Source organism: Anabrus simplex, chromosome 8 (assembly GCF_040414725.1).
Source record: "Anabrus simplex isolate iqAnaSimp1 chromosome 8, ASM4041472v1, whole genome shotgun sequence".
In the NCBI taxonomy this organism is placed as follows: Eukaryota; Metazoa; Arthropoda; class Insecta; order Orthoptera; family Tettigoniidae; genus Anabrus; species Anabrus simplex.
The window spans coordinates 36802232-36829570 of NC_090272.1; the positions used below are offsets into that span (position 1 = coordinate 36802232).

A 27339-nucleotide genomic window follows, 5' to 3' on the forward strand; every position below is an offset into this window, starting at 1 on the left:
GTGAAGGCAAGAGTGTGCAGCGATATGCTTGTTTAGATATGCAGATTACGAAAAGAAACATAACAAGACTTGAGTCTTAAAACAAATTCTTGCGATTTAAAATCTTAGTCAGGAAGGGCATCCAGCAGTAAAACAATAGTTCGTGATACTACGATTTAAAATCTAGCAGTAAAACCCCCGATTCTCGACAGATTCTTAATCCGAGTTCTTTGACGTCAGGAAGGGCAACTAGTTGAAAACAATTATCGAACACGCATCGCGAAGGCAAGAGTGTGCAGCGATATGCTTGTTTAGACTTGCAGATTACGAAAAGAAACATAACAAGACTTGAGACTTAAAACAAATTCTTGCGATTTAAAATCTTAGTCAGGAAGGGCATCCACCAGTAAAACAATAGTTCGTGATACTACGATTTAAAATCTAGCAGTAAAACCCCCGATTCTCGACAGATTCTTCATCCGAGTTCTTTGACGTCAGGAAGGGCAACCGGTTGAAAACAATTATCGAACACGCATCGCGAAGGCAAGAGTGTGCAGCGATATGCTTGTTTAGACTTGCAGATTACGAAAAGAAACATAACAAGACTTGAGTCTTAATACAAAAAATCTTGCGATTTAAAATCTTAGTCAGGAAGGGCATCCGGTACAAGACTTGAGTCTTAAAACAAATTCTTGCGATTTAAAATCTTAGTCAGGAAGGGCATCCAGCAGTAAAACAATAGTTCGTGATACTGCGATTTAAAATCTAGCTGTATATCCCCCGATTCTCGACAGATTCTTAATCCGAGTTCTTTGACGTCAGGAAGGGCAACTAGTTGAAAACAATTATCGAACACGCATCGTGAAGGCAAGAGTGTGCAGCGATGTGCTTGTTTAGACTTGCAGATTACGAAAAGAAGCATAACAAGACTTGAGTCTTAAAACAAATTCTTGCGATTTAAAATCTTAGTCAGGAAGGGCATCCAGCAGTAAAACAATAGTTCGTGATACTGCGATTTAAAATCTAGCAGTAAAACCCCCGATTCTCGACAGATTCTTAATCCGAGTTCTTTGACGTCAGGAAGGGCAACTAGTTGAAAACAATTATCGAACACGCATCGCGAAGGCAAGAGTGTGCAGCGATATGCTTGTTTAGACTTGCAGATTACGAAAAGAAACATAACAAGACTTGAGTCTTAATACAAAAAATCTTGCGATTTAAAATCTTAGTCAGGAAGGGCATCCAGCAGTAAAACAATAGTTCGTGATTTAAAATCTAAGAAGTGCATCTAGCTGTAAAACCCCCGATTCTCGACAGATTCTTAATCCGAGTTCTTTGACGTCAGGAAGGGCAACCGGTTGAAAACAATTATCGAACACGCATCGCGAAGGCAAGAGTGTGCAGCGATATGCTTGTTTAGACTTGTAGATTACGAAAAGAAACATAACAAGACTTGAGTCTTAAAACAAATTCTTGCGATTTAAAATCTTAGTCAGGAAGGGCATCCAGCAGTAAAACAATAGTTCGTGATACTGCGATTTAAAATCTAGCAGTAAAACCCCCGATTCTCGACAGATCCTTAATCCGAGTTCTTTGACGTCAGGAAGGGCAACCGGTTTGAAAACAATTATCGAACACGCATCGCGAAGGCAAGAGTGTGCAGCGATATGCTTGTTTAGACTTGCAGATTACGAAAAGAAACTTAACAAGACTTGAGTCTTAATACAAAAAATCTTGCGATTTTAAATCTTAGTCAGGAAGGGCATCCAGCAGTAAAACAATAGTTCGTGATTTAAAATCTAAGAAGTGCATCTAGCTGTAAAACCCCCGATTCTCGACAGATTCTTAATCCGAGTTCTTTGACGTCAGGAAGGGCAACTAGTTGAAAACAATTATCGAACACGCATCGCGAAGGCAAGAGTGTGCAAAGGACAACTCAACAAATTCTTGCGATTTAAACACATTTTTATTCCCAAGAGAATCGAACCCGAGACTACCGGGTGAGAGGCATGCATACTGTAGGCTATGGGTTTGTTCTACTGTCCATGAAGTCGTATCAGCGCAGAGCGAGCAGCGGAATGCGTGTGTTAGCTGAAATTGTACACGTATCTTCCGGCTCGGCCTTGAACGAGGACACTGATAAGCGGCTTGTAACTCGCGAACGTCTTCTTAGCTGAGTACCATTCAAGCTCTTAAAACAGTACTAATTAAGGTTGTAAAATATTCTGAAATAGTCCTCCTCTGTAGTGTAGTAGTTAACTGCTACCCTCGGAGGTCCGAGTTCGATTCCCGGCTCTGCCACGGAATGTGTAGCATTTAGCCTACGTAAGTTCCTAACGTAAAATATCATGATTGTACGGAGAGGTTAAAACACACACAGTGCCTACTCCTATCGAAAGAACCTGCACGGTACCGGCATGTATGCTTCTCCTGGTGAAGGAGCATGCACATGGTTTAACGCCTCCTATCAACAGCCCTTACTTAATGCTGGCTTTTTTTCACACCCCGCCTCACACCATAGTTTTACGACCGGCTGCCCTTCCTGACTAGGATTTTAAATCGCAAGAATTTGTTGAGTTGCCCTTCCTGACGCAAAACTGGCAGTATCTAACCTCTTACTCGGAATGTGTAGCATTTAGCCTATGTAAGTTCCTAACGTAAAATATCATGATTGTACGGAGAGGTTAAAACACACACAGTGCCTACTCCTATCGAAAGAACCTGCACGGTACCGGCATGTAGGCTTCTCGTGGTGAAGGAGCATGCACATGGTTTAACGCCTCCTATCAACAGCCCTTACTTAATGCTGGCTTTTTTGCACACCCCGCCTCACACCATAGTTTTACGACCGGCTGCCCTTCCTGACTAGGATTTTAAATCGCAAGAATTTGTTGAGTTGCCCTTCCTGACGCAAAACTGGCAGTATCTAACCTCTTACATCATACACTATAGTTTTCGACTGGTTGCCCTTCCTGACGTCAAAGAACTCGGATTAAGAATCTGTTTTGTTTTAAGACTAGTTGCCCTTCCTGACGCAAAACTGGTAGTATCTAACCTCTTACATCATACCCTATTGTTTTCGACCGGTTGCCCTTCCTGACGTCAAAGAACTCGGATTAAGAATCTGTCGAGAATCGGGGGTTTTACTGCTAGATTTTAAATCGCAGTATCACGAACTATTGTTTTACTGCTGGATGCCCTTCCTGACTAAGATTTTAAATCGCAAGAATTTGTTTTAAGACTCAAGTCTTGTTATGTTTCTTTTCGTAATCTGCAAGTCTAAACCAGCATATCGCTGCACACTCTTGCCTTCGCGATGCGTGTTCGATAATTGTTTTCAACTAGTTGCCCTTCCTGACGTCAAAGAACTCGGATTAAGAATCTGTCGAGAATCGGGGGATATACAGCTAGATTTTAAATCGCAGTATCACGAACTATTGTTTTACTGCTGGATGCCCTTCCTGACTAAGATTTTAAATCGCAAGGTTTTTTTGTATTAAGACTCAAGTCTTGTTATGTTTCTTTTCGTAATCTACAAGTCTAAACAAGCATATCGCTGCACACTCTTGCCTTCGCGATGCGTGTTCGATAATTGTTTTCAACTAGTTGCCCTTCCTGACGTCAAAGAACTCGGATTAAGAAACTGTCGAGAATCGGGGGATATACAGCTAGATTTTAAATCGCAGTATCACGAACTATTGTTTTACTGCTGGATGCCCTTCCTGACTAAGATTTTAAATCGCAAGAATTTGTTTTAAGACTCAAATCTTGTTATGTTTCTTTTCGTAATCTGCAAGTCTAAACAAGCATATCGCTGCACACTCTTGCCTTCGCGATGCGTGTTCGATAATTGTCTTCAACCGGTTGCCCTTCCTGACGTCAAAGAACTCGGATTAAGAATCTGTCGAGAATCGGGGGTTTTACTGCTAGATTTTAAATCGTAGTATCACGAACTATTGTTTAACTGCTGGATGCCCTTCCTGACTAAGATTTTAAATCGCAAGAATTTGTTTTAAGACTCAAGTCTTGTTATGTTTCTTTTCGTAATCTGCAAGTCTAAACAAGCATATCGCTGCACACTCTTGCCTTCGCGATGCGTGTTCGATAATTGTTTTCAACCGGTTGCCCTTCCTGACGTCAAAGAACTCGGATTAAGAATCTGTCGAGAATCGGGGGTTTTACAGCTAGATGCACTTCTTAGATTTTAAATCACGAACTATTGTTTTACTGCTGGATGCCCTTCCTGACTAAGATTTTAAATCGCAAGATTTTTTGTATTAAGACTCAAGTCTTGTTATGTTTCTTTTCGTAATCTGCAAGTCTAAACAAGCATATCGCTGCACACTCTTGCCTTCGCGATGCGTGTTCGATAATTGTTTTCAACTAGTTGCCCTTCCTGACGTCAAAGAACTCGGATTAAGAATCTGTCGAGAATCGGGGGTTTTACTGCTAGATTTTAAATCGCAGTATCACGAACTATTGTTTTACTGCTGGATGCCCTTCCTGACTAAGATTTTAAATCGCAAGGTTTTTTTGTATTAAGACTCAAGTCTTGTTATGTTTCTTTTCGTAATCTGCAAGTCTAAACAAGCATATCGCTGCACACTCTTGCCTTCGCGATGCGTGTTCGATAATTGTTTTCAACCGGTTGCCCTTCCTGACGTCAAAGAACTCGGATGAAGAATCTGTCGAGAATCGGGGGTTTTACTGCTAGATTTTAAATCGTAGTATCACGAACTATTGTTTTACTGCTGGATGCCCTTCCTGACTAAGATTTTAAATCGCAAGAATTTGTTTTAAGACTCAAATCTTGTTATGTTTCTTTTCGTAATCTGCAAGTCTAAACAAGCATATCGCTGCACACTCTTGCCTTCGCGATGCGTGTTCGATAATTGTTTTCAACCGGTTGCCCTTCCTGACGTCAAAGAACTCGGATTAAGAATCTGTCGAGAATCGGGGGTTTTACTGCTAGATTTTAAATCGTAGTATCACGAACTATTGTTTAACTGCTGGATGCCCTTCCTGACTAAGATTTTAAATCGCAAGAATTTGTTTTAAGACTCAAGTCTTGTTATGTTTCTTTTCGTAATCTGCAAGTCTAAACAAGCATATCGCTGCACACTCTTGCCTTCGCGATGCGTGTTCGATAATTGTTTTCAACCGGTTGCCCTTCCTGACGTCAAAGAACTCGGATTAAGAATCTGTCGAGAATCGGGGGTTTTACAGCTAGATGCACTTCTTAGATTTTAAATCACGAACTATTGTTTTACTGCTGGATGCCCTTCCTGACTAAGATTTTAAATCGCAAGATTTTTTGTATTAAGACTCAAGTCTTGTTATGTTTCTTTTCGTAATCTGCAAGTCTAAACAAGCATATCGCTGCACACTCTTGCCTTCGCGATGCGTGTTCGATAATTGTTTTCAACTAGTTGCCCTTCCTGACGTCAAAGAACTCGGATTAAGAATCTGTCGAGAATCGGGGGTTTTACTGCTAGATTTTAAATCGCAGTATCACGAACTATTGTTTTACTGCTGGATGCCCTTCCTGACTAAGATTTTAAATCGCAAGGTTTTTTTGTATTAAGACTCAAGTCTTGTTATGTTTCTTTTCGTAATCTGCAAGTCTAAACAAGCATATCGCTGCACACTCTTGCCTTCGCGATGCGTGTTCGATAATTGTTTTCAACCGGTTGCCCTTCCTGACGTCAAAGAACTCGGATGAAGAATCTGTCGAGAATCGGGGGTTTTACTGCTAGATTTTAAATCGTAGTATCACGAACTATTGTTTTACTGCTGGATGCCCTTCCTGACTAAGATTTTAAATCGCAAGAATTTGTTTTAAGACTCAAGTCTTGTTATGTTTCTTTTCGTAATCTGCAAGTCTAAACAAGCATATCGCTGCACACTCTTGCCTTCGCGATGCGTGTTCGATAATTGTTTTCAACTAGTTGCCCTTCCTGACGTCAAAGAACTCGGATTAAGAATCTGTCGAGAATCGGGGGTTTTACTGCTAGATTTTAAATCGTAGTATCACGAACTATTGTTTTACTGCTGGATGCCCTTCCTGACTAAGATTTTAAATCGCAAGAATTTGTTTTAAGACTCAAGTCTTGTTATGTTTCTTTTCGTAATCTGCAAGTCTAAACAAGCATATCGCTGCACACTCTTGCCTTCACGATGCGTGTTCGATAATTGTTTTCAACTAGTTGCCCTTCCTGACGTCAAAGAACTCGGATTAAGAATCTGTCGAGAATCGGGGGTTTTACTGCTAGATTTTAAATCGTAGTATCACGAACTATTGTTTTACTGCTGGATGCCCTTCCTGACTAAGATTTTAAATCGCAAGAATTTGTTTTAAGACTCAAGTCTTGTTATGTTTCTTTTCGTAATCTGCAAGTCTAAACAAGCATATCGCTGCACACTCTTGCCTTCGCGATGCGTGTTCGATAATTGTTTTCAACTAGTTGCCCTTCCTGACGTCAAAGAACTCGGATTAAGAATCTGTCGAGAATCGGGGGTTTTACTGCTAGATTTTAAATCGTAGTATCACGAACTATTGTTTTACTGCTGGATGCCCATCCTGACTAAGATTTTAAATCGCAAGAATTTGTTTTAAGACTCAAGTCTTGTTATGTTTCTTTTCGTAATCTGCAAGTCTAAACAAGCATATCGCTGTACACTCTTGCCTTCACGATGCGTGTTCGATAATTGTTTTCAACTAGTTGCCCTTCCTGACGTCAAAGAACTCGGATTAAGAATCTGTCGAGAATCGAGGATTTACAGCTAGATGCTCGCCGGATACCCTTCCCGACGGCATAAGTTACCAGGATTTGAATCGCGGTATCCATCATTGTGTCTGACTTGCAAGCTCACGCGTATTATTTTTTGCTGAGATATCATGCTACTTCCGTTCGCCAGCTAGAGCGGAAACTCGCAGTACTGCGTCTATTTCATCTTACAACTTGGAGGAGACAACATGTGTACATATAATTTATGATCTTTCACCCTCCCTTAAAAAACATGTAAGTATCTCGGAACATTCTTATCCGTGTGTGTTGCAAATACTAAGCGAGTGAGCCGAGCGAGTTGGCTACGCAGTGTGCTTTCTTGATTTTCGTATGAGTGTATTCACAATTACTAAGCGTCTTAGCAGTGTGATGAACGAGTTAGCTACGCGGTATATATTTTTATATTTTCGTACTAAGCAAATCATTTGAAGTGTTAGTCTTGTTAGTTTCAATCTAAACAAAGGTATCCCTTAACATGTTGTACAGTGTTCGGTTCTACTTGTTTCGTGATCTGAACGCATCAATCAATGTTCTGATTACATGTTGTATCGAGTGCAGTGTTCAATTCTAGTCTTGTTATGTTTCAAGCTGATCTTCTTAGAACAAAGGTATCCCCTAACATGTTGTACAGTGTTCGGTTCTACTTGTTTCGTGATCTGAACACATCAATCATTGTTCTAATCGCATGTAACGACATCGAGTGCAGTGTTCAATTCTAGTCTTGTTATGTTTCAATCTAAACAAAGGTATCCCCTAACATGTTGTACAGCGTTCGATTCTACTTATGTAGTGTTCTGAACACACCAGACAATGTTTTAATCACATGTTGAAGTTAACGACATCGAGTACAGTGTTCGATTCTACTTATTTTGTGTTCTGAACACATCAATCAATCAATGTGCAGTGTTCAATTCTAGTCTTGTTATGTTTCAATCTAAACAAAGGTATCCCCTAATACAGCGTTCGATTCTACTTATGTAGTGTTCTGAACACACCACACAATGTTTTAATCACATGTTGTATCGAGTACAGTGTTCTGAACACATCAATCAATGCTCTGATCACATGTTGTATCGAGTACTGGCTGTCTCATAAGGAGCTATGTATAGCCGCCATCTTGCATCCGCCATCTTGCGCAAGCATCCTTAGGGCGTCTCTAGTCATGGATCCTTAAGCCGCCTCATAAGAGCAACCACCATCTCGCGCAAGCATCCCTCATAAGGAGCCTTGTATAACCGCCATCTTGCGCAAGCATCCCAAGGGCGTCTATGTATAGCGATCATCTTGCATAAGCACCTTTAAGGAGTCATGTATAGTCACCATCTTGTGCAATTAGCGTCGAGAGAGGACTGATGTAGAATTTTTCTTTTTAAATTATCCGCCACCACATAGAGTGTAGCACTGAGGTTTGCGATGTAAGATGGTGGATGACAGCTGCGCGTAGCACGTAGAATTTGCCGCCACCACATAGATGGCAGCACGGTGCTCTCTTGATTAAAGATGGCGGATGACAGCTAACAGAACTTTTCAAATTGCCCGCTACTACAGAGAGCAGCACGGTGCTCTGTTCATTAAAAGATGGCGGATGACAGGTGATGAAATTGCCTGCATGATAGCAGCACCGTGCTCTATTGATTAAAGATGGTGGATGATAGCTGTCATAAAAAGCACGTGGCTTTGTTTACTAAACAAGAGCACATAGATTTTTTTCAAATTGCCGCCACCACATTTCAAAGGTATCTAGCTAAAGAGCGCAGCACTGAGGTTTGTGATGCAAGATGGCGGATGACAGCTGTCAGAAAAAAGCACGTGAGTTTGTTTCCAAACAAGAGCATGTAGAATTTGCCGCCACCACATAGAGGGCAGCACGGTGCTCTCATGATTAAAGATGGCTGCTGTCACGTGGAATTGCCTGCCACCACAAAAGAGGGTAGCACGGTGCTCAAAGATGGCTGCTATCAAAAAGCATTTTTCAAATTATCCGCCACCACATTTCAAAGGTAAGTAGCTAAAGAGGGCACCACTGTGCTCTATAGATTAAAGATGGTGGATGACAGCTGTCAAAAAGCACGTGGATTTGTTTATCTCGCGCTAGTAAGGTTAAGTTGGTAGCACTACGGTTTAAGCCCGTTAAGATGGCAGCACTGCGGATGACAGCTGTGACGAATTTACATCTACTACGATAAAGAGGGCAGCACTGTGCTCTATAGATTAAAGATGGCGGATGACAGCTGACAAAAAAAGCACGTGAGTTTGTTTACTAAACAAGAGCACGTAGAATTTGTCGCCACCACATTTCAAAGGTAAGTAGCTAAAGAGGGCAGCACTGTGCTCTATAGATTAAAGATGGCAGATGGTAGCTGTCGAAAAAGCACGTGAGTTTGTTTCCAAACAAGAGCACGTGGAATTTTTCAATTTGCCGCCACCACATAGAGGGTAGCACTGTTCTCTCTGGATTAAAGATGGCTGCTTGTCGAAAAGCATTTTTCAAATTATCCGCCACCACATTTCAAAGGTAAGTAGCTAAAGAGGGCAGCACTGTGCTCAAAGATGGCGGATGACAGCTGTCAAAAAGCACGTGGATTTGTTTATCTCGAGCTAGTGAGGTTAAGTTGGTAGCACTAAGGTTTAGGTCTGTCAAGATGGCAGCACTGCCGATGATAGGTGATGAAAGAGGGCAGCACGGTGCTCTGTAGTTTAAAGATGGCGGATGACAGCTGTCAAAAAAGCACGTGGCTGTCAAAAGCACGTGGCTGTCAAAAGCACGTGGCTTTGTTTACCACACGCTAGTTAGGTTAAGTTGGTACTACTGAGGTTTAGGCCCGTCAAGATGGCAGTACTGAGGTTAGCGATGCGTTGTTGTCGATGACAGCTGTCAAAAAGCACGTGGCTTTGTTTACAAATCTGTCAAAAAGCACGTGGCTGTCAAAAAGCACGTGGATTTGTTTATCTCGCACTAGTTAGGTTAAGTTGGCACTACTGAGGTTTAGGCCCGTCAAGATGGCAGTACTGAGGTTAGCGATGCGTTGTTGTCTGTCAAAAAGCACGTGGCTGTCAAAAAACACGTGGCTTTGTTTACCTCATGCTAGTTAGGTTAAGTTGGCACTAGTGAGGTTTAGGCCCGTCAAGATGGCAGCAGTGAGGTTAGCGTTGCGTTGTTGTCGATGACAGCTGTCAAAAAGCACGTGGCTTTGTTTACAAATTCAAATCTCGCGCCAAAATTCAAATTTCCCGCCAAAATTCAAATTTCCCGCGGGCGGCGGCGGCGGCGGAGGCGGCGGCGGAGGAGGAGGCGGGCGGAGGCGTGCGGCGGCGGAGGTGCGGCAGAACCATCCAATTATACTACTTCCAGAGTTTTTTTTTTTTTTTTTCCTGAACTCAGCGAAGGATCTCAGCTCTACCACCCCAAAGGCAGTGTCCTGGGTCGGAGGATACAACTGCCTCGCCCAGGCGGCCTCACGTGCTATGCTGAACAGGGGCCTTGAGGTGGGATGGGAAGATAGAAAGGGATAGACAAGGAAGAGGGAAGGAAGCAGCCGTAGCCTTCAGTTAGGTACCATCCCGGCATTTGATTGGAGGAGAAATGGGAAACCACGGAAAACCACTTTCAGGATGCCTGAGGTGGGAATCGAACCCCCATCTACTCAGTTGAGTGCACCCCGTTCCAAAACCCAGGCCACCGGGGATGGCAGCTAATCACTCTAACCACCACACCACTGAGGTGGACTGCTAAGCTAACGTAATTCGGTAAAATAAGGTTTGACACCATAGTCACTTTCCATGAAAAATGAAAACTAACAAACTGTTTTCCAGTCCTTGGATGTAATGAATGAACTAGTTATAGGCTATTATTACAATGGGGTCCCACTCCCAAGGTGATAATAATGACTGATAAATGGTATGAAATGATAATAGAGAGTGTTGCTGGAATGAAAGATGACAGGGAAAACCGGAGTACCCGGAGAAACACCTGTCCCGCCTCCGCTTTGTCCAGCACAAATCTCACACGGAGTGACCGGGATATGAAGCACGGTATCCAACGGTGAGAGGCCGACGCGCAGCCGTCTGAGCCACGGAGGGTTTGTAGTCACTTTCCATATCCTCGAGACATAAGTTTCCCAGTGATTCAGTGTGCATATTCACCTACGTAGCGCAACGGTTAACACTATTAGCTGTACTCGGGGGTTCGGGATCGACGCCCGGTATTGCTTGAAAATTTACATTGGCAGTTAAGTGAAATCGTTCTCTCCGACTAAGCTTGGTTAAGGTCCGGTCATAACAGATTTTCGTTCTGAAGCCCCTGTTTTCGATCACTTCTTCCCAGCACTTGGATATGTGTTCATCTGTTGTCGAACCGTACAGTGGAATCAAATCGAACAGCTCCTCAGCTGACGTCCAGTGTCACAGAGTAGGGAACAAACTGTGTCAAGCGCTCCAAATGCCACAACCACTTCCAAGACCTGTTCAATGGGCCGGGCAATGGTGAGTTTTGAAAGAGAAATAGCTTGGAGCTGGCGTGGATATCGCGCTAAGTGATGAACCTTGTTGCTTAGAATTTTGGACTACATCTTATCCCATTCCAACACAGGAATAAAAACTTCCGGTACCGCGAATCGAACCCGAGCCTCCTGGGTGAGAGCCAGGTATCCTAGCCACTAGACCATACCGGACCGACCGACTTTAACTCACCGCTGTCAAGTTTAATGGTTACATTCGAGACGCGCTCTACAACACAACACGCACACTTAAGTGACTATGAGCAACCTTTATTTTTTTAAAGACCGTTCTCTTTCTTGTTACATCACCATACTCACCGAACAAGGGGAACTATTAAGTACTAGTCATTATACTGTACTTAGCTTCTTTCCAGTTGTTTCAGGGAATATCCCTTCATAAAAGAACAGTATATGTACCTTTGAGCGGATTAAATTCAACTTTTTCCCTATGAACACGGTTACAGCGTCCGCCTTTGCGGTGTAGTGGTTAGTGTGGTTAGCTGCCACTCCGGGAGGCCTGGGTTCGATTCCCGGCTCTGCCACGAAATGCCGGGATGGTACCTAAATCTAGGCAACGGACGCTTCATTCCCTCTTCCTTGTCTATCCCTTCCAAGGATTACGAGGAAATAGTTCTACGGTGCGGTGTCCATGAACTTAAAATATTCCTCCGGGCCGGATTTGAACCAGCGACCTATGGATGTCTGATATCTTTGCCAACTACAGTCCACCGCTCTACCAACTGAGCTACCAGAGGAGCTGTTCTAGATTTGATCTCTCCTTGGACTTATCGCTCTGAATGATCATATAATACGGTGTTGGCGTATCGCCCATGGTCTTCGTATGGCATTAAACCAACATTAACTGTGCCCAGCTGGCACCGTGCGTTTCTGTGGTGTAGTGGTTATCACATCCGCCTAACACGCGGAAGGTCCCCGGTTCGATCCCGGGCGGAAACAGTACTTTTTCTCCATATTATTTCATAGTGAACTGATTTATAGGCAAGGTTTCGTGCCCCACACAGCTAAGCTCACAGGAACTTGGAAAGAAAGAAATTTTGGAGTACGTGGGTACTTCCTTATTGGTGCCTATACTGGTCTCTTCAGCAGTTGCCTGCTCGCTATCGCCACCTGTCACGCGGGAGACCCGGGTTCGATTCGCCGCCCGGTAGGAATGAAGTTATAATTACAGAATGACCAAACAGAACCAGTAACAGCCACAGAAGGGCAAGGGCGTGTTATAATTTGTACGTCTACTTGACGATGATGTACTCGAGATATACGTAACTTTCTTCATCCTCCATCCATAAATGGTACCACAATTGTTGTTAAATAGTCCGCCTCTGTGGTGTAGTGGTTAGTGTGATTAGCTGCCACCCCCGGAAGCCCGGGTTCGATTCCCGGCTCAGCCATTAAATGTAGGAATTGTACCTAAATTAAGGCCACTGACGCTTCCTTCCCTCTTCCTAGTCTATCCCTTCCAAACTTCCCTTCCCCCACGAAGGCCCCTGTTCAGCATAGCAGGTGAGGCCGCCTGGACGAGGTATTGGTCCTTCTATCCAGCTGTATCTCCCGACCCAAACTTCACGCTGCAGGACACTGCCCTTGAGGCGGGAGAGGTGGGATCCCTCGCTGAGTGCATTGGAAACCCAACGCTGGAGGGTAAACAGATTAAGGAAGGAAGGAAGGAAGGAAGGAAGGAAGGAAGGAAGGAAGGAAGGAGTATTATAAGTGGTCATATCGATAAATACTACATAACTGAAGTTATATAGAATTAAATTTCCGATCATTTATGTCTTATATATTTTTATTGTACCGGCTATGATAACAGAGATATTCATGAATTTGGATTTTTGTTGCCAAGTCCATATCAGCGCCGAGTCACGACAAAATGGGTAAACAGAATTTAATGAAAATCGGTATGCATAGTCAGAGAATAAAAAACTACAGCCTTTTCTATAAATAATTTTATTCACACTGGATGAAATTGTAGTTTAGGGGAAGGCGGCTAAAATTTAATTTTAAAATACCTTTGTAATTGGTCCTATCGAAAAGTACTACATAACAAAACTTATAGACAATGCAATACCCGATTATTATTCAATTTTACCGTACCAATTATGATAAGAGTGGTATTTCAGAGTCGGAAGAAAACTAAATGTGAAGGCCTACAAAATCAAAAGTTCATAGAATTGATCAACAATAGCAGTACATCGACCACCATTTGTTGTGATCTTTTTTATCTCTTGAGCTGCCACTCATCTCCGATATATGGGATTACTGCTGGGTACCAAGTATAACAGCCTGCCTGAAAATTGGCGGGGAATAGCGGAGGAGTTCGATAACTTTCTTCTTTAGCATGCCATTCCTCTGGTTCATACATTTTCTGATACTGTTGGTACGTAACACTAATCCATCATAATACACCAGTTATTCGATCCCTAATCTGAGACGCTGATTGGAATGAGCAGTGTGCACAATAAACGGATGTCTGCGGCCTCGTCATTCCCGCTCTGCAGCAGAGTACTGTTCGTTAAAAGTTTCGTTAAAAGTGAGAAAATGTGTGTTTTTTTCATTTGATAGCATTGCTTTTAGTCGCGACATTCCTACTGATGTCATTGTAAAGATCGATGTTGATTTCAGTTGGGAAAACCACTGAGGATGTAAAAAGGCAAGTGGAGCGTGTTTGTCTGCCATTATTATGAAAACTCCCCAACTCGATTGTGACTGATGGTAGGCAAGGAGGCCTACCATTGCACTGAAAATTCCCTACCCAAGTCTTCACATGAGAAAAGACGTATGGAGACTTCCCCGTCGCGTTTCTGGAGTAACGTTAAGGGCTATGCAATTGAATACAATCTTACTCATAACGTGTACACTGTCTAACCTAGAATTATGTATACAATGTAGAATTCCGTAGCGAAGCACGGCTACATCAGCTAGTATTGAATATGCCATGAGAGCTGAAGGTTTATGTCTTTCATACTGTGTCAGAAATGAGCTGTGGGGGGGAGTGGCTAAACTGCAAGGTCATATGTCCCGCGCGGGCTTACGGCAACTGCGGTTACCCATTCTCACACCAGGTAAATGCAAACCCCTTGTAACTGTCGGATCCACCGAGAATGTTTCCGAAAAGGCCTATGAGTCCTGGCAGGAAAAGGAAACTATTGTCGGGGATTACGAGTAATGCTCAGCGAACGTGAGATTCGTGCGCGGTGCGACATTTTGGTTCTCCCTTTGTTTGTGTAAGGAAAAATATTGAGTGAACAGCTTTGGAATCGCTATGCAAATTTCATGCTTTTATGTAATACAATGATTAGAAAAAAATATGAAATTCTGAAAAGAAAAATAATTTGGCAATTAAAAAACTCATCAGTATTGTCTGAGTAAAATGGTCTTTTGATTTTGAAGTATTTTTGTGAATTTAAAAAATGTTTGCAAAGCATTACAAACTGCTGCGGCATTAAGGTACTATACGTGGCATTCGCATGATTAAAGAAGCTCTCTACTCAAAAACCTCACCTTAGAAGAATACAATTCCGTAATTCTACAAATAAAGTGGTGAAAATTCAACATCGATAACACAAATAGTTCTCGAGTTACGAGCCTGCGATGATGACGTCACTCAGCGATAAGCAACGCTGGAGAAATGCCTTCACTGATCTCTATACATGGATGGCTGGTGGCTTGGGTAGCAGTAAGCCGAATAGAAGATGACTGGCGTAGTAAGATGGCAGCGAGCGCACGGTGCAGTAGATCCATTGAATAGACCACGAGGAGCGCCCTTGCTTTGTTTATGCTTAGTTCAGTGACGCCAACCCCCTTGATTGTAGTTCCACGGATGTTCTGTGCTGTGTTATTTCAAAAGAAATAGTAGTGTATTTTATGAATTTAGGTTTGTTGCCTTGTAGTATGCTTGTAAATTCGTTCGTAATCTGTTTATCCTCCAGGGTTGGTTTTTTCCTCGGACTCAGCGAGGGATCCCACCTCTACCGCCTCAAGGGCAGTGTCCTGGAGATCCCGACTTTCGGTCGGGGATACAACTGGGGAGTATGGCCAGTACCTCGCACAGGCGGCTTCACCTACTATGCTGAACAGGGGCTTTGTTGGGGGATGGGAAGTTTGGAAGGGATAGAGACGAGGAAGAGGGAAGGAAGCGGCCTTGGCCTTAAGTTAGGTACCATCCTGTCATTTGCCTGGAGGAGAAGTGGGAAACCACGGAAAACCACTTCCACGATGGCTGAGGAGGGAATCGAACCCCCTCTACTCAGTTGACCTTCCTAGGCTGAGTGGACCCCGTTCCAGCCCTCATACCACTTTTCAAATTTTGTGGCAGAGCCGGGAATCGAACCCGGGCCTCTGGGGGTCGCAGCTAATCACACTAACCACTACACCACAGAGGCGGACACTGCTTGTAAATTACAAAATTAAATTTAAATGTGCATGTATTTATGTGAAATCCGAATGAAGAAACTTCCTACCGGGTATTAACATACCGCAGTGTTCAGCTTATGGATGTACAAACAGAAACGATCAGCAGAAGGAGAAATAATTTCATCGGTGCGTTTTATACTGTACATAATAATCTTCCTAGGGTAGTGTTTTGAGTTTTAGGTTATTGTATCTTTTTTCGCACATTCTGGGAGCAAAATGGCAATTTTTCTAGGTTTCCTTTCTCGAAACCCGAACATCTAAGATCATGGATTAGGAGTATCAGGCGGGAGACTTGGGAGCCTTCTAAAACAGCTGTTCTCTGCTCCCATCAGTTTGAGGAAGACTGTTTAGATAAAAATGGACAAACTGCACGCCTTAGAAGTGATGTATAGCCAACTGTTTTCAATTTTATTGAACATTAACTGCAAGTAAAGATTTACTTATATTTGTATTTATTTGTCATAATTAAACTGACGGTTTTGATGAATTAATTGACGTGACCTTATAACAATCTTAGAAAATGAAGTCTGGAGGAATTCTAGACCTTATTTACATCAGTAATAATTATGGGTTTCAGACACTGGAATGGTGGGAGAAGGCAAAGTGTGGTGGGTGTTTTAGGCTATCCCATTATACTAGTTGTGGTATTTGGGGCTCATTTAACGGGTGTTACATATTTCTGATGATGACCATCAATATTGCTTTGGTAGCTGAATTTAATTAAAAAGGTTTGTAATAGTAAATTAAGCTGCAGGTAATGTGATATACTGACAAGTTTTGAATATTTGCTGGTTTTATGAATGTGTACATTTGCTTCAATTATATTTTAATTTGATAAACTGCGCGTTATTTCATAGAAACAGGAATTCATTATCAAGCACCGATTATGGTATGTCGAATCTAGGCCTGTATAGTGAGCTACGTTTATAGGTACATCATTTTAAGAATGCATAATTTCGTGACATATATGTATACAATTTACAGCAATGTTTCCAGAAACTGATTTTCACTCGTATTGTGTTACCGATCGCTAATTGCATGTATTCAGCACCTAAGTTAATATTAGTCGGCCGTTATTATACACTCATTTTTATTGCTATCCCGGAGATTTACTGACTTCGGAACGACGTGTCAGTGATCCCAATGTCCTTATGCTTTGAGTGAACATGTCACTATATTTTTAATTATTCCAACACGCCATTAATTGCGATTTAAAATTGACTATATTATCATTGCTTCCCCATAAGGAGAGCTCTAGGACGGGTACGCCAACATGGCGAACCGCGCGCTCAACTTGGCGTACTTTCTACTGCAGCGGAGAGCTGCCATCAGCGATCCATGTATAGAGATCAGCGAATGCCTTTCTTCAGCTTTCTCTTTACTGGCTTTTACCTTGGATAGTGATCCAACATTGTGTGGACTATGTTCTTTGTCCGTTACGCCTGGAATGATGTAGGTGGTGCATTTGTTATGAGGCATGTCGTCGATTATTTAACAAATTTTATTTTGTCGCCACTCGACTGTTTTCTTATTGCGTTTCAGAAAACGTACACTGTACATCCACTCTGTCGATACATTCCAAAATACCGCAATTGCACATGCTATTTCGTTCTTTTCAAGGGCCATTGTTTTCAAGAGCTGCGATCATTTTCACAGAACTTAGGTGCACTCTTTTAGGAACCTGTTTCAGTCTGTCATGAAGACATTCCAGACTGCAAGCATGTGGAATACCATTTGTGTGACTAAGGTATTTCCAGGCCCCACACCGCTGGCTGCGCAGAAGCGTGTGACTGGGGAAGTCATGTCCATGCGCGTACCGCCATGTTGCGGGCGCTCCTCAGCTTGACTAGGAAATCGTATGGAATTCATGTATGAACTTATATTTCGCACATATGAAAACACCCGCCCTAGTAAATTAATGACAGCCTATACCGACTACCGTGTACACACGCAATAAATATACATAATATCAAGACAGTGGTGATATTAAAAGGTACTTCTGTATAAAAAAAACTGAACAATATACACAAATCCTTTGGATAGCTCGTAAGTGGCGCACATCAAAAATTTAAAGAACCCTTAAGGAGACTGAAGACTGAAAAATACACTACTACAAAAATAAATATATATAAATAAATAAATACATATTTGAATTTCAGTCCTCGAAAACAGAAAAATAACAGTATACAGGCCTACGGGTACCTCATAAATGATAATGTCACTCATTTTAATATAATCGTCATGTCGTAACTGTTTTGTTTGAACATTCGGGACAGATACATGTAATTGAAACCTAGGCTCTACACTTTTGATTTATTGAAAATACGAAGACATGTTCAAATGTCAGCAGTATACAACTTCAGTACGATTACATATCATGAGATAAAAATTGCCTGTCTTTTAGCAGACTGGAGGGCACATTAAACATTTAAAAACTCCTGTACCTATAGCTATAATCTTAGATATCAACGAAAAGGAAACCTGTGAAATAAAATCTTTCTATGAAAAGTACATAGCTTATGATTCCTCTTTTATAAGTCATTACAGCAAATTTTACTCAATTCTCTGAACATATTGTTTAAAAAGTACATGACTGCAGAAATCTTTCTGAAACGATCAGATACATTTTTTGTCATTTTCTGAATACGAAATGCCGGCTCCGCTGTGTAGGGGTAGCGTGTCTACCTCTTACCCTGTGACCCGAGGTTCAATCCCCGGTCAGGTCAGATATTTTTACCTGGATCTGAGAGCTGGTTCGAATTCCACTCAGCCTACGTGATTACAATTGCAGAACTATCTGACGGTGAGATAACGGCCGAGAGGATTCGTCGTGCTGACCACACGACACCTCGTGTAGGCCTTCAGGCTGAACAGCGGTCGCTTCGTAGGCCATGGGGTTTGGTTTGGTTCGGATATGAAACAACGATTTTGGATTAGTAGAAGTTAAATTGTCATTTCTATGTGATTTGGACTTAGGTAAATGCTGCCTGACATTCATTACACTGGCGCTAGTCTGCCTCTATTGTGTATTTCTTAAAATGAAATAAAATAATAAAACTGCTTTTACAAACTCAATCTGAATTAACGTTATCTGAGCACAAATGAAAATTGAAAGTGCATTCTAATTTTTATCGAATATGGGCACCATGATTTACAACAGAAAAAAATGAAGTTGAATGTAAAACACTTGCAAGAAGATTAATATCATAGTTAACAGTTATTTTGATTAGCGTTTTCTAATACAGACTAGGATTGAAAAGTTTATGATGAGCTTTATTTAGACTTTATATTGTCATTTCATTCCTGACCCGGTCGAATGACTGGAAAAAGGCTGTGGATTTTCATTTTTATTTTCATTCCCAAATGTTTATGGAATAGCGTATTAACAATTGTATTCTTTTATTATAAAGCAAGTGTAAAAAAATTGAGAACTTAAGACATACGATACTAATAAATCATTTTTCAGATAATTGATAATAATTTGAAGCAGTACTTTACCCTAACATTAAAAGCGTTATATATCAAGCTTTATGAATCATGTCTTACGGATTCTAGGCCCAGGTTTATCAAATTTGTAATAACGGTAGGTCTACACAGTCTGTATGAAATTCACGTAGTCATTTTCAGAACAGCTGTTTAGTTCTAAACAATTATCCCCGATGAATTGGAAAACGGCAAACAAGAAAAAGAAGAAGCCTAAAAATTCTAAATGTCATGTCCTTCTTCTCTCTAAATCATCCACCCTATAACATGTTTAATTCTCGATTATGGTACCGTAATTGAAAGTAATTTTATAACAGTTCAATTTCTACTCACATGTGAAAAGAAATACCAGATCCCTTCTGATAACAATCTGTACAAATGAAGGCTGCACACGAATTCACACTCGTGAATACCTTTCCTATTCCACACGTAAGGCCTAACTTTATGCCTAATATTGCCGATCAATTTAACTACTATAATGTGTCAGCTCCCACATTTCTTGAAAATATTTGACATTATATTATCACTTCGTTACATATAATACTACAACAGATCCACTAACAGACATGATTAAAATCGAAAACATGCACGGGATTGTAAACATTATCACGTGCTACCAATGCATTCGAAACTAAAGCGCCCGCAACATGGCGATGCGCGAAAGTGTTCAATATTCCGCTTAGCATCAGCGCGCTCTGTGAGGCTAGATAAGTAATATTAAAGTCTTTGGGTATTTCATCACTAATTATATCTTGTAGGGCAAAATATTCTTTCGAATTTTTCTTAATCCACTTACCATCTCCAAACTGGTTCCCGTGCGCACAGATTGTGAATCTCTTTCCACTTTTTTACGAGGCTAGTTGGCCATGCGGTTACGGCGCGCGGCTGTGAGGTTGCATCCGGGAGATAGTGGGTTCGAATCCCACTGTCGACAGCCCTGAAGATGGTCTTCCGTGGTTTCCCATTTTCACTCAAGACAAATGCTGGGGCTGCACCATAATTAAGACTACGGCCAACTACTAGGCCTTTCCTATCCCATCGTCGCCATATGACATATCTGTGTCGGTGCGACGTAAAGCCACTAGCTCTTTCCATTTTCCCACGAATGGATATTGCATTCGTGGTTAGTTTGGATAATTAAGTAATTATTAATGGTTGTAGTAACGTGTTTTATTCCTTTATTGTACAACATCAGGCATTGAGTGAGAGGTTCATCACACTCCACACTCAACCAATAAATCTGCCCCATCAGAACAAACAAGCTGACACTCAATGATCATAAAACACATATTACTTATAGGATGATCTAGTCATTAACATGATCAATCATTAATATTTTGTTTTTGAGCATTGCCCTTATTTATGCGGAGAAGATCACAACCTGTATTAACCTTTATTAACCCTTGGTTATGTTACAGAGCTCAGTGAATGCAAAATCTCATAGACATGATCTTTCACTATGAGAACACCGGCTTAGGATCTCTCCATCCACACCTTCCAGACATACACATACCCACACATATCGTACAATATAAATAGGGCTAATTAGAAAGTTCCATGACTTACTTCAGCTACTTCCCCTCCAAAGAAGAATTAAATGCCCATTTCTTCAGTCACGAGCAACTCAAAAGGTGGTTAATCTGTTTACCCTCCATGCTTGGTTTTCCCCTCGGACTCAGCGAGGGACCCCATCTCTACCGCCTCAAGGGCAGTGTCCTGGAGCATGAGACTTTGGGTTGGATGACGAAACTGGGGAGGAAGACCAGTAACTCACCTGCTATGCTTAACTGGGGCCTTGCGGGGGGAGGGGGGGATGGAAGGCCCGGGTTCGATTCCCGGCTCTGCCACGATATTTGAAAAGTGGTACGAGGGCTGGAACTGGGTCCACTCAGCCTCGGGAAGTCAACTGAGTAGAGGTGGGCTCGACTGCCATCTCAGCCATCATCTCTCTTCCTTGTCTATCCCTTCCAATCTTCCCATCCTCCGCAAGGCTCGTGTTCAGCATAGCAGGTGAGGCCACCTTACCGAAGTACTTGTCCTTCTTCCCATTCGTACCCCGACCCAAATTCTCACGCTCCAGAACACTGCCCTTTAGGCGGTAGAGGTGGGATCCCTCGCTGAGTCCGAGGCAAAAACCAACCCTGGAGGACAACCAGATTAAGAAAGAAAGGAAGAATTATTTTTTTGAAGCATCACTCTCAGAACAATTTTCACCAAGGTCCTGAAATTATGTTTTTAAGACAAAGCTATCTCTTAAGGTCGTCACCGTACGACCTCCCGCCACTTTGTATTGCTTAAGGATTGTAATGAGGTGTTCCTGAGATATCGACACACCTTACATTGGCAGACATTGTAATCAACAACGCCAGTGCCGCTTTCTAGACAAATGTGCCATGATAGATATGGATAGTTCTGTTGAAAATAGTAGATAGCTCTGCCAAATATCCAGAGGTTGGTCATTAAAAACCCAGATCATCCTATAAGTAATAAACAACCACAGTCTGTGTCCAGTTAGTCATACGGGTCAGGAATGGAAAGATCAGGATAGGTACCGTGCCGGGTGCCCAAGTCTGTCACACTCCTCTGGGGACATTGATTTTGGAGCATCCTACTCCTAGACAGGTTGTCTTCACCACGACTAAGGAGTCCTGTCTACCCCATCTTATGTACTCAACTAATTAACCCCAGTGAGGATGGGTTGCCTCATCCGCCTTTTCTCCCATTCCGAACGTCTTCTTCTCTGCTGGATCCGCCGTTAAGGTCTTCACCCGTAACCCTGGGCATGGGTTCCACGTTATACCCCGTGGGACTGGGTCCCCACCTGAACTTAGCCATCCTTTCACACCGGCCTACTGGAGTAGAGGATGCCCACCCTCGCAACGTGGATGCGCCAGGCAGGAGTTAGTCAAGTGGAGAATTGGGAAGGTGGTCCCTTAAGTCGGGTTAATGGTTGTGTATGGTACCACAACTAAAGGTGAAAGAGAAATCTAATAGTTGGTAATTATTGCATTTGAAGGATAAGAAGTATAAAATATGCAAGCAAATATGTCCTAAAAACTAGCAGACTATGACTTAAGCATTTTAAGAATAGGTAGCAAATTAAAATATTACTAACTTCAAACGCGACAAAAAGTGATTAGCGATAATACAGCGGACACCACCGGGCGAGTTCGCCGTGCGCGTAGAGGCGCGTGTCTGTGAGCTTGCATCCGGGAGATAGTAGGTTCGAATCCCACTATCGGCAGCCCTGAAGATGGTTTTCCGTGGTTTCCCATTTTAATAGATGTGGGTTCGATTCCCACCTCAGCCATCCTGGAAGTGGTTTTCCGCGGTTTCCCACTTCTCCTCCAGGCAAATGCCGGGATGGTACCTAACTTAAGGCCACGGCCGCTTCCTTCCTCCTCCTTGTATCTCCCTTCCAATCTTTCCCATCCCCCGCAAGGCCCCTGTTCAGCATAGCAGGTGAGGCCGCCTGGGCGAAGTACTGGTCATTCTCCCCAGTTGTATCCCCGACCAAGAGTCTGAAACTCCAGGACACTGCCCTTGAGGCGGTAGAGGTGGGATCCCTCGCTGAGTCCGAGGGAAAAACCGAACCTGGAGGGTAAACAGATGATGATGATGATGACAGCGGACACACTTAATTGTGCAAACTAACAGAGCTACTGTAGGTACATTAAAACTTTATACGTTTATTCAGCATCATAGCCTTGCTGCAGTTTACATTCTGTTTTCGTAAAAATTAACCAAAAATGAAGTTTTACCATGCTTCTTTGTATCTGTCAGCGTACAGCATCTCGTCTTCGGAATAATATCTTTTAAACCTCCTACTTATCTCTTTCGAGAAAAGAAGGAAAATACATCTAGTACAATATTTTGAAATCCTCTGTTTGAAATTCGACGCAGATAACATGTATCTTGTTAAAAAACGCCTCAATTTGAACAAGAAGTGCCAAAATATAACCAAACATGACCTCATAGCACTGAAATGAGCAACAAAAATGGCCGAAATGTACCTTTACATACAAGATAAAATTGTTTTAAACGGCTCAGGGACGCAACATTCACAGTCATTTATCAAATTTCGGGTAAAATGTCCTCAGGAATGAAATACGACTTTTCTTAACCTTAATTATGACGATACATTTACCACTAAATGAGGTTTGCTACCCGCACTCAGAACAACACAGTCTTTGCCTCACTGACGAGTTTCAGTCTGAGAAAGAAGAATACTTTGTCGTGGCGCAGCGAGGTGGTGGCGGAATACTATGGGGGAAATGTGGTGCCATGGGATTTGAAAGGGCGCTGGAGTATTTGCTGTGGTCAGAGACGTGTGGCAGCCTTTCTAGTCAGCACTTGTGAAATTCCTGCTTGTCTTACTGTAATAAGAATATGAGAGAAGCAATAATTGTTCAAAAATCAGATGAAGTTTGTATCGTCATTAGTAGTTCGGATCGTAGACGCGCCTCCCTAGGTCACTCTCCCCCTCCCAATTTGCGGACCACTGTCTTGAACGAAAACCTCCATGACATACTCTTCACTCTCAAAAGATGACATGTAAAATGGACACGCTTTAATTCCATGCTGGAACTCGTTCTCAGAAACTCTCCATAGAACATAGGAACAGTACGTACTAGCATAGCACATGAAACTCTTTCTTAAAAGAAATGCACAAAGTACTCTCCCTTAGCACTGGTACGCCGTACTCCGGGATTAGCTGCGACGGCGCCTTGATGAGCCATTTTTCAGTTTTGTTAGGACACATTCTCTCGCACTCGTGAGGAGTTCAATTCAACTCTTGCTTGGCTTCACCATTTCCACACTATAAAAACGAATGTTTCCGCCCGGGATCGAACCGGGGACCTTCCGCGTGTTAGGCGGATGTGATAACCACTACACCACGGAAACACGTGGCGGTACAGCTCGCTTCAGTGAGTTAAGACTGTCCTACCTCCAAATCACTGCACGATTTTGTTGCTTACATGGTTATGAACTGTCTTTGACGTGGCCTTCGGCACTGAGGATCCATGGGATCGATTTCCGGCCAGGTTGGGGATTTTATTTTGGTATTGTGAATTCCGTCCGTTTCTGTGTTGTAGTGGTTAGTGTGATTAGCTACCACCCCCGGAGGCTCGGCTTCGATTCCCGGCTCTGCCACGAAATTTGAAAAGTGGTACGAGGGCTGGAACAGGGTCCACTTAGCCTCGGGAGGTCAACTGAGTAGAGGTGGGTTCGATTCTAACTTCAGCCATACTGGAGGTGGTTTTCTGTGGTTTCCCGCTCCTACTCCAGGCGAATGCCGGGATGGTACCTAACTTAAGGCCACGGCCGCTTCCTTCCCTCTTCCTTGTTTATCCCTTCCCAATCTTCCCCATCCCCCTCAAGGCCCCTGTTCAGCATAGCAGATGAGGTCGCGTGGGCGAGGTACTGGTCGTCCTTCCCAGTTGAATCCCCAACCCAATGTCTCACGCTCCAGAACACTGCCCTTGAAGCGGTAGAGGTTGGATTTCTCGCCGAGTCGGAGAGAAAAACCAACCCTGGAGGATAAGCAGATTGAGAGAGAAAGAAAGAAAGAAAGGAGGTAAATTGCAGAAGTTCAAAATGCCAGTCATGACTTCCCTCGATGCGTTTGTGTAATTGTTTAAGGGCTTTACAGTAACTAAACAAGTCACAAAGTCTTAACGATCGGAATTCTTGAAAAGCTTTCTCCTGCAATATTTTTTCAGAGTAAAGGGGAGTCCGCCTCTGTGGTGTAGTGGTTAGCGTAATTAGCTGCCATCCACGGAGGCCCGGGTTCGATTCGCGGCTCTGCCACGAAATGTGAAAAGTGGTACGAGGGCTGGAATGGGATCCACTCAGCATCGAGAGATTAACTAATTAGAGGGGGGTCGATTCCCACCTTAGCCATCCTCGAAGTGGTTTTCCGTTGTTTTCCACCTTTCCTCCAGGCAAATACCGGGAGGATACCTAACTTAAGGCCACGGCCGCTTCCTTCCCTCTTCCTTGTCTATCCCTTCCTATTCTCTCATTTCCCCCACTAGGCCACTGTTCAGCATAGAACATGAGGCATCCTGGGCCAGGTACTGGGCCTCCTTCCCAGTTGTATATCCGACCCAATGTCTCACGCTCCAGGACTGCCCTTGAGGCGGTAGAGGTCTCCCTGAGTTCGACGGAAAAGCAACTCTGCACGGTAATCGGATTAAAAAGTAGAAGCTGAAGGTAAAAATCAACACATTTCTGTACAGAAGCATTTAAATCACTCAAGTGGTTTATAATGTTGGCTAAAACATGTAAGGTCAGCAGTGTGTGCGTTTTTACAGCAGGACAGCCGCAGTGTCAAAGACTAGTGGGATCGGACCTGGGCACACACGAGGCAGCCTCAAACGCTCAGTTCAAAAACCCTACATTTCCCGGTAGACTACTGTTCGTTCGTCCCTCCACCCCCCGGCGGCAAATCGAACTCCGGTCTCTTGTTGACAGACGAGGATACTGACCACTCCACTACTGAAGATACGTCCAGTGATCTTTCTCTCAACTTACTTCAGCTACTTCCCCACTTCACATATCATCCGTCACGAGTACCTTAGAAGTGGTTCAAAGTTAAACGAACTGTACCATCATTTCTGATTAAATAATAAAAATCGATCCCGGGCGGAAACATTCCTTTTATAGTGTACTCAACTTACCGAGGCGGGAATGGTGAAGCCAAGAAATAGTTGAATTGAATTCCTTACGACTGGGAGAGAAAGATTTTTGGCGTGTCCTAACAAGTATTCTCTTTCTTCTTTCTTTATCTGTTTACCCTCCAGGGTTGGTTTTTCCCTCGGACTCCGCGAGGGATCCAACCTCTACCACCTCAAGGCCAGTGTCCTGGAGCGTGAGACATTGGGTCGGGGGATACAACTAAGGAGGATGACCAGTACCTCGCCTAGGCGGCCTCACCTGCTATGCTGAACAGGTGCCTTGCGGGGGGTGGGAAGATTGGAAGGGATAGACAAGGAACAGGGAAGGAAACGGCCGTGGCCTTAGGTTAGGTACCATTCATATATTTGCCTGGAGGAGAAGTGGGAAACCACGGAAAACCACTTCCAGGATGGCTGAGGTGGGAATGGAACCCACCTCGATTCAGTTGACCTCTCCAGGCTGAGTATACCCCGTTCCAGCCCTAGTACCACTTTTCAAATTTCTGTTCAGAGTCGGATAATCACACCAACATGCGGACATGAAACTCTTTATTACAAGAAATGTTTAAAATGCTCTCCGTTAACATTGATACGCCATTCTCCTGGGATGTCTGCTTCAGCGCAACAGGGATTCGCTGCGACGGCGCGTTGATGAGCCATTTTTCAGTATTGTTAGGACACGCTAAAAATCTTCTAGCAGGGAATAACATTCTCTCCCACCCGTGAGGAATCTAATTCAAGTCTTGCTTGGCTTCAGCATTCCCACTTCGGTAATTCGAGTCCACTATAAAAATCAATGTTTCCGCCCGGGATCGAACCGGGGACCTTCCACGTGTTAGGCGGATGTAATAACCACTACACCACAAAAACGCGCGGCATTACAGTTCGCTTCAGTGAGGTAAGACTGTCTTACCTCCAAATTATTGGACTTTTTTTTTTTTTTTTTTTTTTTTTGGCTATCTGCTTTACGTCGCACCGACATAGATTGGTCTTATGGCGACGATGGGATAGGAAAGGCCTAGGAATAGGAAGGAAGCGGTCGTGGTCTTCAGTAAGGTACAGCCCCAGCATTTGCCTGGTGTGAAATGGGAAACCACGGAATATCATCTTCAGGGCTGCCGACAGTGTGGTTCGAACCCACTATCTCCCGGATGCAAGCTCACAGCCGCGCCCGGTGACGTATTTGTTGTTTACATGGTTATGAACTGTCAATGGCGTGGCCTTCGGCTCTGAGGATCCACGGGTTCGGTTTCCGGCCAGGCCGGGATTGTAACTTGGTACAGTATTATGAATTAAGTCCGCCTCTACGTTGTAGTGGTTAGTGTGATTAGCTGCCATCCCCGGAGGCCCGGGTTCGATTCCCTGCTCTGCCATGAAATTTGAAAAGTGGTACGAGGGCTGGAACAGGGTCCACTTAGCCTCGGGAGGTCAACTGAGTAGAGGTGGGTTCGATTCTAACTTCAGCCATACTGGAGGTGGTTT

At 43.1% G+C, this 27339-nt stretch overlaps 5 non-coding genes across 5 annotated transcripts; 1 reads left to right on the forward strand and 4 right to left on the reverse strand.

Moving 5' to 3' along the window:
* Positions 1-11365: 11365 nt before the first annotated feature.
* TRNAE-CUC (transfer RNA glutamic acid (anticodon CUC)) lies at positions 11366-11437 on the reverse strand. The gene has a single exon. It is a non-coding gene; the product is annotated as a tRNA-Glu (tRNA).
* A 490-nt stretch (positions 11438-11927) lies between these two features.
* TRNAY-GUA (transfer RNA tyrosine (anticodon GUA)) lies at positions 11928-12018 on the reverse strand. Its single transcript is given in 2 exon segments — positions 11928-11963; positions 11982-12018. It is a non-coding gene; the product is annotated as a tRNA-Tyr (tRNA).
* A 129-nt stretch (positions 12019-12147) lies between these two features.
* Positions 12148-12220, forward strand: TRNAV-AAC (transfer RNA valine (anticodon AAC)). The gene has a single exon. It is a non-coding gene; the product is annotated as a tRNA-Val (tRNA).
* An 11789-nt stretch (positions 12221-24009) lies between these two features.
* On the reverse strand, positions 24010-24082 carry TRNAV-AAC (transfer RNA valine (anticodon AAC)). Its single transcript has one exon. It is a non-coding gene; the product is annotated as a tRNA-Val (tRNA).
* Positions 24083-26654: 2572 nt separating this feature from the next.
* TRNAV-AAC (transfer RNA valine (anticodon AAC)) lies at positions 26655-26727 on the reverse strand. Its single transcript has one exon. It is a non-coding gene; the product is annotated as a tRNA-Val (tRNA).
* Positions 26728-27339: the final 612 nt, after the last annotated feature.